This window comes from Sceloporus occidentalis, unplaced genomic scaffold (assembly GCF_023333645.1).
Source record: "Sceloporus occidentalis isolate IW3139 unplaced genomic scaffold, rSceOcc1.0.p SCAF_2, whole genome shotgun sequence".
Taxonomy (NCBI): Eukaryota; Metazoa; Chordata; class Lepidosauria; order Squamata; family Phrynosomatidae; genus Sceloporus; species Sceloporus occidentalis.
In genome coordinates, this window is record NW_028316982.1 from 252,996,039 (window position 1) to 253,016,084 (window position 20,046).

Below are 20,046 nucleotides of genomic sequence, written 5' to 3' on the forward strand. Positions count from 1 at the left end.
CACCTGAGGCAGCCAATGTCAATGTGAGGACTGTGAGAAGAATCAGGATTCATTGGCAGAGCATGGAGCTCAGGCTTCCCCTCTCCTCCTATATGTGCAGTATAAAACTATACTTCCCATACCCCAATTAGCAAACCTAAACAGAAATGCAAGTCCTTGATCTCTTTCACATTACATAGTCATAGCACATTGATACCATATTAGGGGCCATGGCTCCATCCTATGCAATCCTGGGATTTTTAGTTTTTTGAGGTAGTCTCTGCCAGAAGACTCAAATGCTTCACCAAATTACAAATCCCAAGATTCTATAGGATGAAACTACAGTCCTTAAAGTGAAATCAAAGTGCTATAATTGTGTAGTGTGTGTGTGTGTGGGGGGGGGGACTTGAACTTCCTACCACCTTGAAAAAGAATGTTACCTCTGCATGTTTCTTTCTAGTGTTCTGTACCAGAATCAGTCTCTGGGGATATTTTTTTCTGCTTAAAAGAAACCTTTCATAATAGTTCTTCTGTTTTGGGAAGGTAAGAAAATTGATTTTCAATAATAAACAATGTCTTCTATGGTCCCACCAGTCCTACAAAAGAACCAGCAGGATATATATGTTTACATGTTCACCTGTGGTCACTTGCATTTCCCAAGAGAAGATCTGTTTCTTTGTTTTTTCTGTTCATGTTTATTGGCACACTTCATGCTACTTGCCATTTCCCATTCTGCAGTCAGCTCCATATCAGTGATGGTCTCAAATAAACCACACTGGTTTGATCCCCAACATTTAAAAATAATTGAAATATAAAAAGCTGCCTTAAGTAAATTACTGAACCATCTTATAAAAGCCTACAAGGATTTGATCCATGGCAAATGGATACAAGTCTGCAAACTAACAAAACAATCAATACATCTTTACTCAGAACTAAATAGTGCTATATTCAATAGGACTTGTAAATGTAACAACATTTTGTTGTTGTTAACTCCCCTCAAGTTTATTCTGACTCATGGCGACCCTGTGAATGAGACATGCCCAAGACTCCCTGACCTCAATTTCTTGCTCAGGACCTACAGGCTCAGGCACATATCCTCCCTGATCACATCTAACCATCTGGCATGTGATCTTCCTCTCTTTCTACTGCCTTCCATCTTTCCTAGCATCATTTTTTCTCGTGAAGTAGCCAAAGTACAACAGTCTCAGTTTAGTCATCTTGGCTTCCAGAGAGCATACAGGCTTGATCTGTTCAAGGACCCATTTATTTGTCTTTTTGGCCATCCACAGTATTCTGAGTACTCTTTTCCAGCAGCATATCTCAGATGAGTTGATTTTCTTTCTATCGACTTTCTTCACTGTCCAGCTCTCAAATCCATACAGGGTGATAGGGAATATGATAGCTTGGGCGATCCCACTTTAGTGTTTACATGTCACTGCCTTCACCCAAAAGGAGAATCCAGGGACAGGCAACTAATCCAGGGATGGACTGTGGATGTCCAGTTTTGTTTGCCTTCAGTCCTTAGTCAGCAAAGCGAGTGGTTAAAAATTATGGGTGTTGCAGTCCAAGTACAATTACCTTTTGGCTATGGGTATAAGGTAAATATGAAACATAAATACGTAGAGAGATCTTTCTACATACTGATTGTACAGACTAACATCTATTTGAATGAAATATAAATGAAGTTCTCGTTTAGACTTGGGTCCCATCTCCACAGAATCTCATAATGTTTATGCAACTATTCCAAGAGCCGAGGTTTGTTTTTTTTTTTTTTTTTTTTTTTTTGTTTTTTTTTTTGGGGGGGGGGGGGAGATTCCAAATCCAAAACATTTCTGCTCCCAAGCATTTTGGACAGGGGAGACTCAACCTGTATGAATGGAGGGCAGCAGGTTAATTAAGGCTGCTGTACAACAAGTAGATGAGAAATTAGAGTGTGGTTAGAGCCAACCAATTACAGCTCATGGGATGCTGTGAAGAGGGGGACTATGCAGGACAAGTACAGGTAGAGCCAGGTAGAAATAGAGTTGGATAGGACTGGTTAGGAAGAGGCATTCGGAAGAGATCTCATAAGCTCAGCCTCAGGGGAAGGCAATGACAAACCTCCTCTGAATAAATCTGGTCAAGTAAGACAATGTGATAGGTTTGCCTTAGGGTCACCATAAGCCAGAAACTATTTGAAAGAAAGCATAGCATTGCAGACAAAAAAAAAAAAAATCGGGGGGGGGGGGGGAATTAAGGAAATAGTGAATAATAAACAACCACATAGCTTACTAGGAATGTAATGAAAAATTAAAAACATGACGTATTGAATCACAGTGCAAAATACAATTAGAAAGGGGGATACTGCAGGATAAAAATGAAGATGTGACTAAGGTTTGATGAAGATATAATGTGTTCATTGCTTAACTGACTGGTAGAGAAAACATATGGTTTTCTCTGGTGCCAACTGGAGCTCCTTAGAGAGTCATCATGTGCCTCCACTTGGCTATTTTTGCATATTCTGCCACTCCTGCAGCTAGCACAGGGATGTTGCTGAATTCAGCAGTCTGTACCTTCTGTAATGCTCTGTGGTACAAGAGGGAACTCTGACAATTGCTTGTATAAGTACAATATAGTAAAACCACAACACTCTTGGCACTGATAACATTCTTGGAGGGAGATATTTTGAGTGGCATAGGCAGCAGTGTGGATTGTGGCATCTTCAGTGTTGCTGCATGCCTTCAGGTTGTTTCCAACTATCACAGGGGTTTCTGGGGCTGAGAGCATGTAACTCACCCAAGCTCACACAGCTGAGTGGGAAATAGAACCCTGATCTCCAGAGTTGTAGTCCAATGCTCAAATCGCTACACCACACTGACTCTTGGCATCTTCAGTGCAGCCCCTCAGATCAGGAAGTTGCCCATCTCTGTCTTTGAAGAAATGTAGCTGCTTAGGGGAGTGAGACTGATGTGGAGAAGGGAAAGCATTGCTTAACCCTTTCCACCCCCTGTGGCCTTTTCTGCTGTGATCTCATCCCAGTTACTCCACCTGCAGGTGGGTTTCTAGATGAACGACACACAGTCTACTGGTGATCACCCTGTGTCTTGGTGATTTCTGTCTTTATACAGTAATAGTGGAACTGAAGTCAGGGTCTGAATTCTCCAGATGGACAATACAACATTGCTAACTTTCTCATTTGATGCTGCTGAGTCTCCAAAAAGGTGATCCCCTCTATATGCTTTGGACTACAACACCAGTCATCCCAGACCTTTGCTCATGCTGGCTGGGGAAGATGGGTGCTGTAATATGGGTCATTTTGAAAAAGACTGGTTTTGCTCCTTTCATCTTGTTACTAGTGATATTTAAAAAAAAAAATCAACATTTCTATTGATAAATGTTTTTCCTGGCAAATTTTCTGTGTTTTCTCTGCCAGCCAAAATCATAAGGATTAGACAAGAGAAACAAAAATACATTATTATAAGGGAACACCACCATACATCAGAGCTGAAGTTAAATACAGAGATGTGAATATGGACATAGGTAACAGCATGAACTTGAATTTTTTCTTCTAGCTTCATGACATATTGGCTTCAAGTTCAGTCAAGCACCTCAAATCCTGAAGGTTAGCCTTTAAGCAGTGAATGTCAAGCCCTAAATGCTTCTGCACTAGCTAGATAAACTTGCAAGATCAGACACAAAGCTTGCAGGATCAGGAAACTGCCAGATATTTTATATATTTATTTAACAGATATGTGTCCCATCTTCCTCCCACACTGTCCCCAAGGCAATTTATAATGTAAGAAAAATAGTCAAAACTGCAATCCAACACACACTTACCTTGTAACAACTCTCACTAAACTCAAGGTGATTTACTTCTGTGTAGATATGTATTGTAACAGAGCTGTCCTATGTAGATTTATTTAAAAGTAACATCCACTGTGTTCAAAGGGGTAAACTCCTTGGAAAGAATGCATAGGATTCCAGCCAAAAACATTTATATATAAAAAGAAAAACCTGAAAGCAATCTGTCCAAAAGCATATCATAACACAAATAATGACTAAGGGCAGCAACAGGAACAATAGCCATGGGCCATAATACCATTTTGTTAAACCCTGAGAAAACATAGGAACCAAGGGTTCAGCCTGTGCTTGTTTATTCAGGCTTCAAATGCAATCCCATCTGCTTCAATCATTGGCCCATTATGTTAGAAATGTTTCTCAGCTAGACTCCACCCTTTGGTTCCTTTCAGATATCTGGTTCTGATCTGGTTGCTTTCAGTTTTTGCTGTTATATCCAACCCCATTTTACCACCCTGTAAATCAAGGATGGAGTATTTTTCCCCACCCATAGACTGCATTATCATAGTAGGCAGGGGGTACATCTACATTGTAGAAATAATGGTGTTTGACATCATTGCAATTATCAATGCTTCCTCCTACAGAATCCTGGGATTTGTAGTTTTGTGGGGCACTCTTTGGCAGAGAAGGCTAAAGATGTTGCAAAACTACAAATACCAGGATTTCATAGGATGGAGCTACAGCATTTAAACTGCATTATTTCTACAGTGTAGAATCACCCTGGATGTATGGATGGGGCCAAGGATGGAGTAGGCATAGCCAATATTTCTCATAGTCAATAACTTATTTCTCTTCATTAATATCTTTTTCCATGGAATCAGGAAGAACATAATCTACTAGGGTATTGAGGTCTTGACTTTTGTTTGAAACCACCCAATGACTTCTGGGCAGAGCATGAAGTACAAATTAAAATTATTAAAAATAACACCTGGTCCTGCTCACTTTGAATTGGCCATGCCTACTCCATCCTTGACCCCCTCCATATACTTAGGGTGATTGTACACTGTAGAAATAATGCAGTTTAAGTGCTGTAGCTCCATCCTATGGAATCTTTAATCCTTGACTTTCTTCAGTTGTCATTCCAAGTCTCCCCCCACCCCCACCCCCCAAAAAAGATTATGATTCAGTGAGGCGTACAATCTAAAATTTAATATATGGGTTGGGACTGGATCTGGGCTTAATCATACTCACAGTAGACCCAATAGAATGGAATATCAGTGACTTGGAGGAAGGAACAGAAGGCATGTGTCAGAGGGTGTAGGAAGGGTAGGAGTCAGGTTGGGGTCCCAAGACAGAGGACGACGGGCCGGAAGACCCTGAGAGAGCCCGGAGGGGCAAGACAGAACTGGCTGAAGGGGGAACAGCTGGGCCAGGTGTGGAGATGGGGAAGGAGGTGGGGCTGGGGGATAGAAAAGAGGTGGAGGCAGAAGCTGGGGGGGGGGGGGAGGATCCAGGGCAAGCATGGATTCCAAAGGAGGAAAGAGAGACAGGCCACGAGGCAGAGACTGAGGCCCGTGTGCTACTTCCATGGAAGGGGAATGGCCAGCGGCCATGGAAGGAACCAAGGGGACCCCATCGAGAGTCTCCTGGCCTCTCTGGTTCATCCCACTGGAGAAGACCTGGAGCCTTATCAGGCCCGCCCTGTGATAAACCCAGGGCCATGGTTGTTGTGGGACATTCGGGGAAGGTGTTGGCCTCCTGAACAGAGTCCGAGGGGAAGGCCAGGAAGAGGCCCCAGTCCAGGGTTGGAAGAGGCAAGCCCATAGACCGAGGTACTGCATGGGACACAGGCGGTGAAGTAACTAGCCCGAGAGTTATTGTTGCCCGCGGGCTTGCTGCAGTTAAACACTGGCAGTGAAGTAACCAGCCTGCAAGTTATTGTTGCCCGTCGGGCCTATTTGTGTTACATTAAAAGCAAGTTGAGCATCCTTCTGCGTCAGTGACTTTGTGAGATAGAACCCCTAGGACCTCCCTCCCCAGCCGGCAGGGCTCAGGGCCCAGCAACAGCATGCATATCAAATTTGCAGATGACACCAAATTAGGAGGATCAAAATTCAAGAAGACCTGAATAGATTGGAAAGCTGGGCCAAAACTAACAAAATGAATTTCAACATGGAGAAATGTAAGGTACTGCACTTAGGCAGTAAAAATGAAATGCACACATACAGGATGGGGGACACCTAGCCTAACAAGACTATGTGTAAAAGGGATCTAGGAGCCCAAGTAGACCACAAGTTGAACATGAGTCAACAGTGTGATGCAGCAGCTAAAAAGGCCAATGTGATTTTAGGCTGCATCAATAGAGGTATAGTGTCTAGATCAAGGGAAGTAATAGTTCCACTCTATTCTGCCTTGGCCAGGCCTCACCAGGAATACTGTGTCCAGTTAAGGGGTGATACAATAGCCCTGTTTTAAGTATTTGAAGGGGTGTCACATTGAGGATGTAGCAAGCTTGTTTTCTGCTGCTTCAGAGGCATAGAACAATGGATGCAAGCTACAGGAAAAGCGATTCCACCTCAACATTAGGAGGAACTTCCTGACAATAATAGCTGTTCAACAGTGAAACAAACTCCCTCAGAGAGTGGTGGAGTCTCCCTCCTTGGAGGTCTTTAAACAGAGGCTGGATGGCCATCTGTTGGGGATGTTTTGTGATTACCTGCATGGCAGGGAGTTAGACTGGATGGCCCTTGTACTCTTTTCCAACTCTATGATTATATGATTCTCTGAATAAATTACTAATATAAGTCTTGGTGATTCCATTGGGACTACTTTTAAGTATGATTAAATCTGACTCTAACCTTGACAAAGCAAAAGGTGAGAAGGATGCTCTAGGGAAGAAAGCATGATTTTAGTTAAATGCACTTAGACTTCATTGCCAACATAATTCCAGAAACACAGGAACAAGGGCACAGAAACAAGAGGTTTTGCCAAAGGCTTTATGAGAAATTTGGCATTTGTGTAAGGAGCTGAAGAAAATAAGAGGTGGCATCACACATGAGTCCTGGAAATAAGTTCCAAGCATTGGACAGCAAAGGAGAAAAAACATTTTTAAAGATGAAAACAAAACAAAACAAATCATAATTAGTATCTACAGATACCATGGACTGCTAAAAAGACAAACGAATGGGTCTTTGAGCAAATCAAGCCAGAACTCTCACTAGAAGCAAACTGGCTAAACTGAGGCTGCTATACTTTGGACATATCATGAGGTTCCTTGACTTGTTGGAATAGACAAGGCTCAGTGAAGTGGAAGGTAGGAGGGAAAGATGGAAAATGCACTACAGGTGGTTTGATTCAATTCAACATATAGTGGCAAATTTCAATTCAGCTCCTGCAAATTTAGAGCCAAGGCTTCCTTGTTGAATCTATCTGTAATGGGGTCTTTAGTTCCTACTGCTGTCTGCCTTGCCAGGTGTCACTGTCTTTTCTAATGAATCATGTCCAAAGTATGACAGTCTCAATTTAGGTCCAAAACATTATTTATATTATAAAATGCTGTATAGCATTTTATTGTTTTTTGATTGTTTAATTGTAGTTTTAATATTGGGGAGGGAGTTGGGAAGGGCTCAATTAGTATTTTATTGTATTTCTAATGCATTTTTACTGTTGTCACCCGCCCAGCTTCCTAGTGATCAGGCGGGCTATAAATAAATAATTGATATTATTATTATTATTATTATTATTATTATTAAAACACAATGCAGAAATAATCTGGTTTCAGACCACTTTAACTTCCTTGGCTCAGTGTTAAGGAATTCTGGGAACTGTAGTTTTGTGAGACATTTAGCCATCTCTGTCAGAGAGCTATGTTGTCACAATAAACTACAGTTCCCAGAGCACTGAGCCAGGACAGTTAAAACAGTCTCAAACTGGATTATTTCTGCAGTGTGTTTTGGACCTTAGTCATCTTGGCTTCTAGAGAGACTTCAGGCTTAATTTGCTCTAAGACCCCGTTCATTTGCCTTGTCCGTGGTATTTGTTAAGAGTAGTTATTTCAAAATGTATAGAGGGGAAAATATTAAAATTACCCAGAAGGTCCCAATATTTTTAAGTGTAGTTTTGCAAATTAGATGAAAGATGTTAAGTAAATTGTTAATTGTACAAATTTAATCCTTAGTGCTTTCATGGCTGGTATGACTTCATGTGAGTTTTCTATAGCCTTTAAATGCCAATTGACTGGTGGACTGGGGGAGGGGGAGCTAACTTTAAGCTGTACTTGAAATGTGTTTATTCTTATTTCTCCCATGAGCTCTTTTCAAATGTGCACATCTTTTTCCACAATTCATATGTGATTGCAAATGTTCAGCAGTTTGAAGATATCACAGTGCAGATTATACCTTGTCCATGGATGACCAGGAAAATGTAGACTGAAACAAACCTATCAGGCTTCTGATTTAATTTGAATTCTTCACCCATCACACATCTTTACTCATCCAGACAGCAAAGCACGTATATGTTGCCTTTTCCCTAACATGGGGCCTACAATTTTTAGCACATTGCATCTGCATATGACATGTGCTCCAACCCTTACAATCATTTTCCCAAAGTAGCAGAGCATCCTGACTATGACAACGTGTCTTTCGTGCTGCCCCTAGCAGAAAATGTGCTTTGTTTCCCTGAGTTCTTAGCCAGTTTACTGCAATGCAGTACATTTCACAGACTTACTCCAGTGTGTAAATGCTTTGTGCTACTTACCTGCCATGCGCTAACAGCAAATCCTGTTTATCCTCAAAGAGTAATGGTCTGATTTTTCAATACAGAAAGTGTTGGGGGGAGCAGGAATCATACAGTTAACAAGGAGCTAGAAGCTGTCATCCAGACTGCACACAGGGCACAATTATTTTGGTCATTAATTAGAGTGTAGCTTTGCTCTTGAGAAATCTGCTTATTAAAATGTATGTTGAATGATAACTTTAGGATTGCTCTGAAAACAGACAGCTGGAACCTTTTGTGATGGGCAAAACTACATTTTGAAAATAGTGTATAGAAAATTATGATTGCCTTTAAAAATTATGGTGTAGTGGTTTGAGCACTGGAGACCAGGTTTCAAGTCCTTGCTCAGCCCAGGATACCCACTGGGTGACCCTGGGTGAGTCACATGCAGCTCCAGAAATCCCATGATAGATTCACCTTAGGGTTGTTGTAAATTGGAAATGACGTATTCAAGGCACACAACAACAGCCCATGGCTGAACAGTAATAGAAAATGTTAGTGCAACAGGCAATGTTTTGCTGATCCCTTGAATCCAATCCAGGGAAATTATTTTGACTTTTAATAAGTAAGGTCTTTTGTGGAGTAGCTTCCCTCCAGTGAGCAGTACATACACTCCAACACTTCAGAAAGTTTAGTTTTGCCAGACCAGCAGATTCTTTATGGGGTGATTTGTGCGTGAATAATGCTAAGTTTATACAGTAAAAATGGACAAATTCCACATGTTACCTTTGCTACAGTGACAAAAAAAGATTTGTCACTAGCCCATAGTATTAAGACAACAAATTAGTATCATTCCAAAACAGAGCCCTGGTTGATCAAACCAAAGGTCTTTGAAATCCAGTAGCCTAATTTGCTCAGCCGCCAAAAAAAACACATCCTGAAAAACAATAAGCAAGTCACAAGCACAATAACTGTTCAGCTGTCTCTACATACTGCATATCAGTTCAAGTATGTATAGAGGGCCAGACCATTCTCACCTCTAGTTTATGACAACTAGCTGCCCTAATCCTAATTATGCTGTCTGACATCCTACACTGTGTCTGTGGAATGGAAACCTATATTCCCCTAGTTGCAATTAGTTGGCACTACACCACCCTTCTGCTGAATACTGACATTGTACAACCCACTCTATATCTGCCAGTGAGCCAGCAATGGGAAAGGCACAGTAGGTGCCTGCCCAATCATGTAGAATCAGAGTGGGTTACAACAGTGAAAGAATACAGCATAAGTAATATAAATATACATAGGTGTTGATTCCCCATGCAACAACTGTTTTTGTGTGTCTACTTGTGTTGGAACTACTAATAGGTTGTCAGCCAGTTATGTCCAGCTATAACTCTGTCGAATCTGGAAAGTGGGTTGAAAATTATATTTTGATCAGAAACAGTCCTCTTGTTATGTGGTGCTGTTCATTTGTTGAATTTACTGAGTTCATTAACTTCATCAATCAGCTGCAATCTATTTCAACATTGTCATTCTTATTATGGTTGTTAAATATTCATTATGATGGTAAATCACTCTAGAACTTTATCAATGGGGAGCTCAATCATGTGCCTGTGTTTACTCGGAAGTAAGTCTCACTGAGTTCTGTGAGGCCTAGCCCCAAGTGAATGTGCACGAGGCTACCACAAAGATCAACCTGCATTCTGAAACAAGCAGCACAAAATATTACAATTCAACTACTAAATAAATAATATTTTTAAATGTTTAATAAATAATGTCTTATACATATTTAATATATTATAAATATTTAATATTTAATAAATACACATTTAATAAATAAATATCCAAGGCTGACCTGTGAAGCTGGCACAGGTAGAAATGTCAGGGTTATTATTTTCTTTGTGCAGAGAGTGACATCTACATTGCTTGTGGCCAGGATAGTAATCATGCAGCCTTCCTTGCAATTTTGGACAGTAATCCCCAACATTCCTTATCATTGGATTTATTGAGCCCTGCCCTAAATTGTAAAACCTCTGGAGACTTTCTAGAGAAGCCATTTAATTTTTTAAAAACTTTTTTTTGTTAGTATTTCCATAGTACAGTGCAGCATATAAGGCATTTCAGTCTTATCTTACCTTTCCTTTAAAAAAAAGCATTGAGGTAGTTTAGGCTTGAATAAGATGATTAATATGGGAAAAGATGTATTTGAATTATACCTTGGATCAGCAGAAATATCTCTCTCTGGCTTTCCTTTGCGAACGAAGATTCAGTCAGGACTTATCCCGTGCTTTGTACAAACACGTTGTTGACTAAAAAGGCCAATCCGGGACAAACAGGTCCGGTTGCAGAAAGCACAGCGGAAAGTCTCCTTGGGTGATGTTTCCGGGTTGTGGTTCTTTCTGCGTTGTCGTTTCTCTTCGAGACTCGTTTGCCGTGAGCTTTCGAAAAAGGCTGCAGCATTGTGGATAGTGTGTCTCCATGCCTCCCGATGCGAGGCCAGGGAGGACCAAGCCTGAGATGTTGTTTCAGGGAGTCCTTGTATCTCTTCTTTGGGGCGCCCCTCTTACGCTGATCCAAGGCGAGTTCACCGTCGAATACTATTTTTGGGAGGCGATGGTGCTTCATCCTAGAAACGTGTCCTGCCCAGCGCAGCTGCATCCTCAATAGCATGGCCTCAATGCTGGTGATCCCTGCTTGCTCGAGGACAGCAACATTTGTCACATAGTCAGTCCAGTGTATATTTAGAATTGTGCGTAAACAGCGCTGATGAAAGCGTTCAAGGAGTCGTAGGTGTTGGCGATAGGTGACCCATGTTTCAGACCCATAGAGGAGAATAGACAGTACAATGGCTCTATACACACTGATTTTTGTGCTTCGTCTCAAGTGTTTGTTACTCCAGACTCTTTTGTGAAGCCTTCCGAATGCACTATATGCCTTTGCCAATCTGTGATCAATCTCTTTTATCAATCTTGGCATCTGAGGAGATGATGCTTCCCAGGTAGGTGAACTGCTGGACGGACTTAAGCACAGATGTGCCTACAGTGATGTGGGGATGGTAGTGTTCTGACTTCCAGTCCAAAGAGCTCTGCAGCTGTTGCAAAACAAGATGTTAGGCACTGCAGAGCTGCTTCCGTATGGGCAACGAGGGCAGCATCGTCAGCAAAAAGCAGCTCACGGACTACATAGTTTAGAGTCTTAGTGCGGGCCCTCAGGCGGCTTAAGTTAAACAGGCTACCATCAGTATGGTAGCGTATATAAAAGCCATCTTCTTCTTTGGGATCTGCCATAGCCCTTTGGAGCATCATGCTGAAGAAGATTATAAATACAGTTGGAGCGAGAACACAACCTTGTTTCACACAATTAGTTATTAGAAAGGGCTCCGAGAGAGCGTCGCTATATCTGACTTGACCTTGCTGGCCTTCATGTAGCAGGATGATCATTTTGAGGAATTTGGGGGGGGGGGCATCCTAATCGTTCCAGGATCTGCCACAGACCTTTTCTACTCACAGTGTCGAAGGCTTTGGTGAGGTCGACAAATAGAGTCCTTTGTTCTGCTCTCTACATTTCTTTTGCAGTTGTCTAAGGGCAAATACCATGTCTGTCGTGCTCCTATTAGCTCTAAAGCCGCATTGGCTTTCAGGGAGAAGTTCCTCTGCAATAGCAGGAACTAATCTGTTCAGCAGTATCCTTGCAAGGACTTTTCCAGCAATGGAGAGCAGTGTTATACCTCGATAGTTTGAGCAATCCGATTTTGCTCCTTTTTTCTTGTACAGGGTGATGATGACTGCATCTCGGAGATCTGATGGCAATTCTCCTTTTTCCCAGCAACTCACAAGGAGCTCGTGGAGTTTAGCATGGAGTGCATGACCTCCATGTTTCCAAGCTTCAGGTGGAATTCCATCAATCCCGGCAGCCTTGCCATTTTTCATCTGCTGTATGGCCTTAATGGTTTCTTCCAAAGTGGGAGTATGTCCAATTCCTTCTTCATCGGTTGTTGTGTCATGTGTTGAATAGCTGAGTCTTGGACTACTCGGTTGGCACTAAAGAGGCTTTGGAAATGTTCAGCCCATCAGTTCAGAATGGAAGCTTTATCTGTGATTAGTGTTTGGCCATCTGTACTGTATAGGGAGCTTTGGATCTGATATGTAGGTCCAAACACTGCTTTAAGAGCTTCATGGAATCACCCAGATCTGCACAACGTTGTGTCTTTTCTGCTAAATTGATCCACCATTTGTTCTGAATGTTTTGGAGTTTTTGTTGGAGTTGACTACATGCGAGGCGAAAGGCTGCTTTTTTGGCATGGCAGGATGGCTGGGCGAGTTGTGCCTGGTGAGCAGTTCTCTTCTTTGCCAACAGCTCCTGGATCTCTTGGTTGTTTTCATCAAACCAGTCTTGGTTTTTCTTGAGGGAGAACCCTAAGGATTCTTCCGCAGATTTCAGGATGCTGTTTTTGATATGTTGCCAAAGCACTGTAGGAGAAGAGTCTACAGGATGGTCTTCAAGTTTTGTTTTGCAAATTTGCCTGGAAGTTGTCTCTTATGGCAGCTTGTTGAATATTGTTGACTTGCTTTTCTCCTCTTTAGGATGCTACCCCTCTTAGGTTTGAACTTAAAATGAAGATTTAGTTTGCATCTTACGGGGCGAGGATCTGTTTAACATTCTGCACTGGGCATCACTCGGGTATGACGGACATCACGAATATTTCTCTGGCGCACTAGGATATAGTCAATGAGGTGCCAGTGTTTGGATCTGGGGTGCATCCAGGTTGTCTTCAGGCTGTCTTTCTACTGAAAGATAGTGTTTGTAATAGTCAGCTGCTGTTCTGCACAAAACTCTAGCAGGAGACGTCCGTTATCATTACAGTTTCCAACACCATGCTTTCCTAAAACACTTTTCCAGGCTTCGAAGTTCTTTCCTACTCTGGCATTGAAATCATCAAGGATAATGATTTTGTCTTCTGCAGGGACTTTCTGTATAAGGTGGCGTAGGTCTGAGTAGAATTTGTCTTTCTCCGCAGGGTCGGCTTGCATAGTTGGGGCATATATACTGAAGAGAACAACATGTGGGAGGCGTAAGGAGATAATGTAATCAGAGTGTCCTGTTGGCAAGGTTTCGAGTTTGGAGGCAATGAGTTTTTGGTCATAAAGCCTACACCTGAAAGATGTTTTTCAGTTTTGGGTTTGCCAGACCAGTAGAGTGTGTAGCCAGTTCTTTGAGGCTGCCTTCCTCATGGAGACGAACTTCACTAAGAGCAGCAATGTTGATTCAGCAGTGAAACTGAATCACAATGTTGGAAGGAACTAAGAGGGTCACCTTGTCCAACCTCTTGTCATGCAGAAATGCACCAGTAAAAGCACTCCCAAAATCTGTTTAAAAACCTTCAAACAAGCTTTTAATTAGCCAGCTCAGTGTTTCGGAGGTAGATTCTTGCACTGGCAAAGGAACAAACTAGTTGGTCAAGTTAGTTTCCTTCACCTGTACAAATCTACGATTGATAAATTTGGCTAAAATCCCAGAATATCCTTTAACACTAGGAAATAGTACTTTTTGGGGACTACAAAATTTCCAGGCACAATGGTAACTAAGGGGTCCTGGAAGCTATAGTTAAAAAAAGGCAACTTTCCAAAACCCTGGTTTTACAGTTCTCCCTCCATATTCGCTAGGGTTAGGGGCACAAGACCCCGGTGAATATGGAAAAACCACAAATAATAAAAACACCATGTTTTTACCTGAGAGGACACCTCTCTAGGAATCTCTAGGTCCTCCAGAGCAACTCTGTGGTCAACATCGGACAGACACTGACCATAGAACTGCACTGGAGGAGCTACAAATGCTAGTATAGTATTCTCTCTAGGAATCTCTAGGTCCTTCAGTGCATCTTTTAGTTAAATTTGACCATAGAGTTGCACGAGAGGACTTAGAGATTCCTAGAGAGAACATATTAAACAAACCTGTGAATAATCAAATCCGCAAATATCACAGCCGCAAATATGGAGGGATGACTGTATTCTGTAAGCCATGTTCTCTAAAGGACACCCTCACTGTCCCTTGACCACTGTTGATTCTCAGATTATCTAGGCTCCTGGCCTTCAAGAGAGCTCTTCTTCAGCACTGTATTTTCTTCAGTGCTAGCTATTTATCACAGTGCCAGACATCTACTCAATCATCACAATTCCTTCATTCAACGAACACAAGAGAAGTGGACATACAATAGCTGACCCTCTTCATGCCCTAAAAGAGACTCTCTGGCTGTGGAATACCATCTGTGCTTCCAATTTTCAAGATCTTGAAATCCAATTCACTTAATCAAAATGGGAACTGAAATACTGGCACAGATCTGGCCCTAATAAAAGAGAGCCAGTGAGAGGAAGAAACAGAGAAAGATTTTGTAGCAGAAGATAGCAGGCTGTAGTCAATATTTTAAAAGTAACCTTTGTAACTACTATGCAACAGTAACTAAATAATTACTTTTGAGAACTTGAGAGATAATGTTAAGAGCTACTAAGAATTCCACATATAACAACAGCTAATTACTTAGAAGTAGTTAAGTATCACAACTTGTAAATATAACTTTGCAGTGTAGGAATTTCAAGCCATACATGTTTTTATGATGTACAGTTAGCCCTTGGTATCTGCTGGGGCTGGATTCCAGGACCCCCTGTGGACACCCAAATCTGTGGATGCTCAAGTCCCATTAAATACAAGGGCATAGTAAACTAATAATAATAATAATAATCCCACCTCTCCCTATGAATTGAAGCAGATTACAAGGAAATAAAAGATACACAACACAGCAAATCAAAATTACACAACCCCAACCCTCCACCAACATCAAAAATAATCAATTAGAAATTCAGGATTAAAAACTTAATTATGAAACAGTTTTAAAAATGAGTGAACGGAGTAGAATGGTGTCCCATACATAAAATAGTAAAATCAAGGCTTGCGAATTTATATCCTTTTTGAATATTTCCAAGCCTTAGATGGTTAAATCCATGGATCTGTGGATACAGAGGACCAACTGTAATTAATTCCCTGAAGAAGGGCACTGACTCTGCTCGTTCTGGTCTTATCAAACAAACAAAACAAACAAACTTCATTTATATACCGCTTCATACCGCCTAAGCAGTGTCTAAGCGGTTTACAACTGTAAGATAATTTAGCCCCAACAATCTAAGTACTCATTTTAGCGACCTCGGGAGGATGCAAGTCTGAGTCAAGCTTGAGCCCTTTTGCTGGTCTTCAACTTGCAACCTTGTGGTTTTGAGTGAGTGGCTGCAGTACAGGCATTTAACCACTGTGCCACCAGGGCTCCTGCGCCACCAGACAATTTAGAACAAAACTAAACTAGTAATTTCTCCTCCTTGCTGCTACAGAGTGGGTATGGGTAGGTAACCAGTAGCAGGGACGTTCCCCTGCAGTTCAAAGGAGTGACATTGTTGTTTCTCTGTCCTTGCAAACTGCAAAGGGGTGAAAGGTAATTGCCACAGCCTTATTCCTCCCCCTCCTCAGATGCTTCAGAGATAGAGAAGTGGCCCGATGAAGTTTGCAGGATTCCTCTGGCTGCAAGTGGTGCAGAAATAATAATAATATAATAATACATTTTATGTCTTACCCACCTCTACTCAAGGATTGAAGCAGGGTAAAACCTGTTAAAATACCAACACAGTTTTAAAAAGACATAAAATTAACAGTTAAAAATACTATAAAACCATTAAAATACAATAAAAAACACATTCTTTGAAATATTCAAAAAATCTTGATTTAAAATTGACTAGGTAGGCCTGCCGGATGAGATATGCTTGGGTAGGCCTCCTGGAAGAGTAGTAACAATCAGCAACATCTGGCAACAAACAAGGACCTCTATTGTGAGAGACCTTGCTTCTTCACACCAATTTGGAAGAATTCAGTGTGATGACATTTGCCAAATAATCAAGGTAAAGTTGACACTTCCTTATTTTATATAACTGCATTCTATTCTTTATATGATATTCTTTCTCAGACTTTGGTTACTGCTGTTCCTTGTCCAGTCTATCTAGCTACCTGTCTATCTTCAACAAACTTTGGGTTAGTGTGAACATACAATCTGACATTCAGAGGACAGCCCTTCATTGGAAGGCCTGTCTGCTAGCCCAAGTTATGCTTATTCCTTCCCCTTCTCATCTATTTGTGTTACTTAAGGATAAACAAGCGCTCTAATTGGAATGCAAACTAATTTTACATTGGGTTGTTACATTTCAGGATGATGTAGTCAGGAAAAAGCAGTTTGGGAAAGGAAACGCTTCTGTGCCACCAGATAAATAAGAGCCACTTAGGAGTTCTTGTCATCGAAGATGGAAAAGTGGAAAATGAAAATGCATACCTGTTATTGATGAATTATAAACCAATCAATGTATGCAATCCAAGATAAAATCATGGGAAAAACAAGCTTTCTCTTTTAGGTTGGATTGCCACAGTTAAAATGCAATTATTTCCACACCTTGTATTTATGTATCAGTCATTACCATTATCACCACACTTACATAGTTTAAGAGCTGGCAAACAACAATAAATAACTTTATTTTCATTAATAAGAGATCCTGTTTTCCTAAAAATATGAAATATATTGGATCTCATAATGGAGGATTGGCATGTGTGCACACACTAAATAAATAAATAAATAAATAAATAAATAAATAAATAAATAAATAAATGAAGTGTAGCTTGTATATTGCCCAGAGATGAAGGAAGATGTAGATACTAGCTGTGTCTTCCTCTCGGAGCAAAGGCAATATGGAAGAGAGGACAGGGGAAATCTCACATGCCGTGGCTCCAGCAAGCATTTGACCTAATGGCTGGGTTCAACATCACTTTGCCTCTTTTTCTTTTAGCAGAACAAGAGTGGGGCTCCTGGCAGAAAAAAACATTATCTTTCCCTCCTCATTTTTCCCTGGCAGGAGGACACAGACAGGGGTAACTGAGTGGGCATTTTTACCAAGTTCCACTAGTGAGGAACCTCTGCAACCACTGCAGGGTACCTTCAGGAAAGGGAGACATTTCTTCTTGCTCCTGATCAGCTAATGTTTAAACTCTACCGCTGAATTTAATCATTGCATTTTTAGCACAATCCCTACCTGCAGTCTCATCACCTTGTAATATGCAGACAAGTAGGTGATATGAAAAATCTGACTCTTCCTGCTCTGTAGGATAGGCTTTATTCCCATACTATGATGAAGCAGCAGAGGAGGACTTTAGAGAGAACCCATACCCTTGGGTTTTTAAAGATGGCTATCATGTCATCTCTCAGTCTTCTCTTCTCTGAACTAAATGTACCCCCACTCCCTTAGTCATTTCCCATAAGGTTTTGTTTCCCGATCTTTTACCATCTTGGACACCCCTCTCTGGACACATTCCAGTTTGTCAATTTTGTTAGCATACCCTACACCCCTTCCACTGGATATGTGATTTCATAATTAATATATAGAGTTGGGCATGTTTTGAGGTCATGGTTACCTGCAGAAACTACACATTAAACATGTATAGGAGTCATCTTGACTGGAGGACATGCAAGAGACCTAGATAAAACTAAGGCCTGTTACAGACTGCCAAAATAAAGCTGCTTCGGGTCTCTTTGGAGGTATGCTGTTTAAATGATGCATGCATCCTAAGAATCCAGAAGCTGCACCAAAAGCTGCACTCCGGTGCTTAGGAATGGAGTGTGGCTTTGGTGCGACCTCCAGACTCTTAGGACCCATGCATCATTTAAATAGCATACCTCCAAAGAGACCCGAAGCAGCTTTATTTTGGCAGTCTGTAACAGGCCTATGACGAGGAAATGAGTTTGCTAATCAACTCACAATCTGCCCCCAAGTTCTTTGCATTTCCTCTTGCAATGGAAGCAAAAGAGGCAATGGTTAAATCAATCATACTCCTTACTCCACCATGTAACAGTGTTCCAACATCCCCTTCCTGTCCAATCATCAAAGAGTACAGTGGACCCTTGTTATAAGCTGGGATTTGGTTCCAAGATCCCCCATGTATAACAAAATCTGTGTATGCTCAAGCCCATTAAATATAATATATAATGACATAGCAAAATGATTTCCCGTATAAAAAACGGAAAACCAAGGTTTGATATTTGAAATTTATACCTTTTTAAAAACATTTTCAAACTGTGTATGCTTGAATCCGTGTATAAAAATTCCGTGTATAAGAAGGGCCAACTGTAGCCTCATTCTAATCAGTGCTGTTTTGATGGTAAAGGCATACTGTTCTGGACCATTGTTAGTTCCCTGACTAACAATGAAAAAAGTCATTAAAGCCTTTGATCAGACAAAGCATCCCTTGAGAACATGCAGTGGCGTATAAATATTTGCCCCAGTTCTAGTCATGTTGTTCATTGATCAGGATCCCTCAGTATAACCCTCAGGTACAGTTTGAGCTTCTGAACCACACTGGATGCAGCACTGCTTTTCCCACAAACCAATAATTAGTATTGGTAATTATTACCCTATGCACCACTACTGCCACCCGGACCTCTCCCTCCAACCTTCCGTACATGTCTTTCTGATAGCCTTGTATGACTCCTAAGAATGTTTTGGTTCTTGTATATTTACATGCACTCTTGCATATTTTTTAAATAATGCACTTCAGTTATGGAAACCAGAGTACTCTCCGTAGTTAGTACTAGTATACACAGATGAAAATGTAGTTTAGTAATATTATACACATATGTAATTACTCTCTTCTCATAAGCTGCCTCTAAACTATAATTTCCCTAAATTTCAAGGAGACACTGGCATTGCTACTGGGGACCCCCAACATTCCCTACCTTTTGGGGTAACAGGATCCCTATTGAACTATGGTGCCCAGAACTGGACACAGTATTCCAGCTGAGGTCTGACAAATGCTAAAGAGCGATACTAATATTTCCCTTGATATGGATACTGTACTTCTGTTGATGCAACTTAGAGCTGTGTTGGCTTCTTTGTCTGCTGCTTCACACTGTTGCCTCATGTTTAGCTTGTGGTCTACTGAGATCCCCTAGATTCTTTGCACATATGTGACTGTCAAGCCAGGTGTCCAATCCTGGTTTTGAAAAAGAGTGTTTATTTTTATCTTAAGTACCTGCAGCTTATTTAAGTGATGAATGACCTTTCCTGCAAGCTGTTACAAGAGGCAATTCACCCCTTTTTTCCCAGTCAGAAAAAGGGGGCTGCAAAAACAGGTGGGGTTTGGGGGAGGGTGTCAATAATTAACATTTGCTGTGCTAACTCTAAAATTCAGAGACTTTTCAGACCGCACAGTATACATTACTGTTAGACTAGTCAAGTAATAGATTCCGATGGGACAACCCAATTAACAACAAGTTGCATGGTGTAAGTTACTAATTCGGCCATCCAGCCAGCTGGCCGACTATGCATTCTTTGAGGACACACCAATCTGTTCCCCTCCTCCCGATCTCTCCATACAATACAGCATTCTATGGCCACCAAGCAGCTCTCACTGAGCTAAGGGTTTGGGGGGGAGGGATGTCTCTTTAATGTTTATTTCCCCCTGCAAATGTCTGCAAAACCTGGGGTTGCTTTTGCCTAT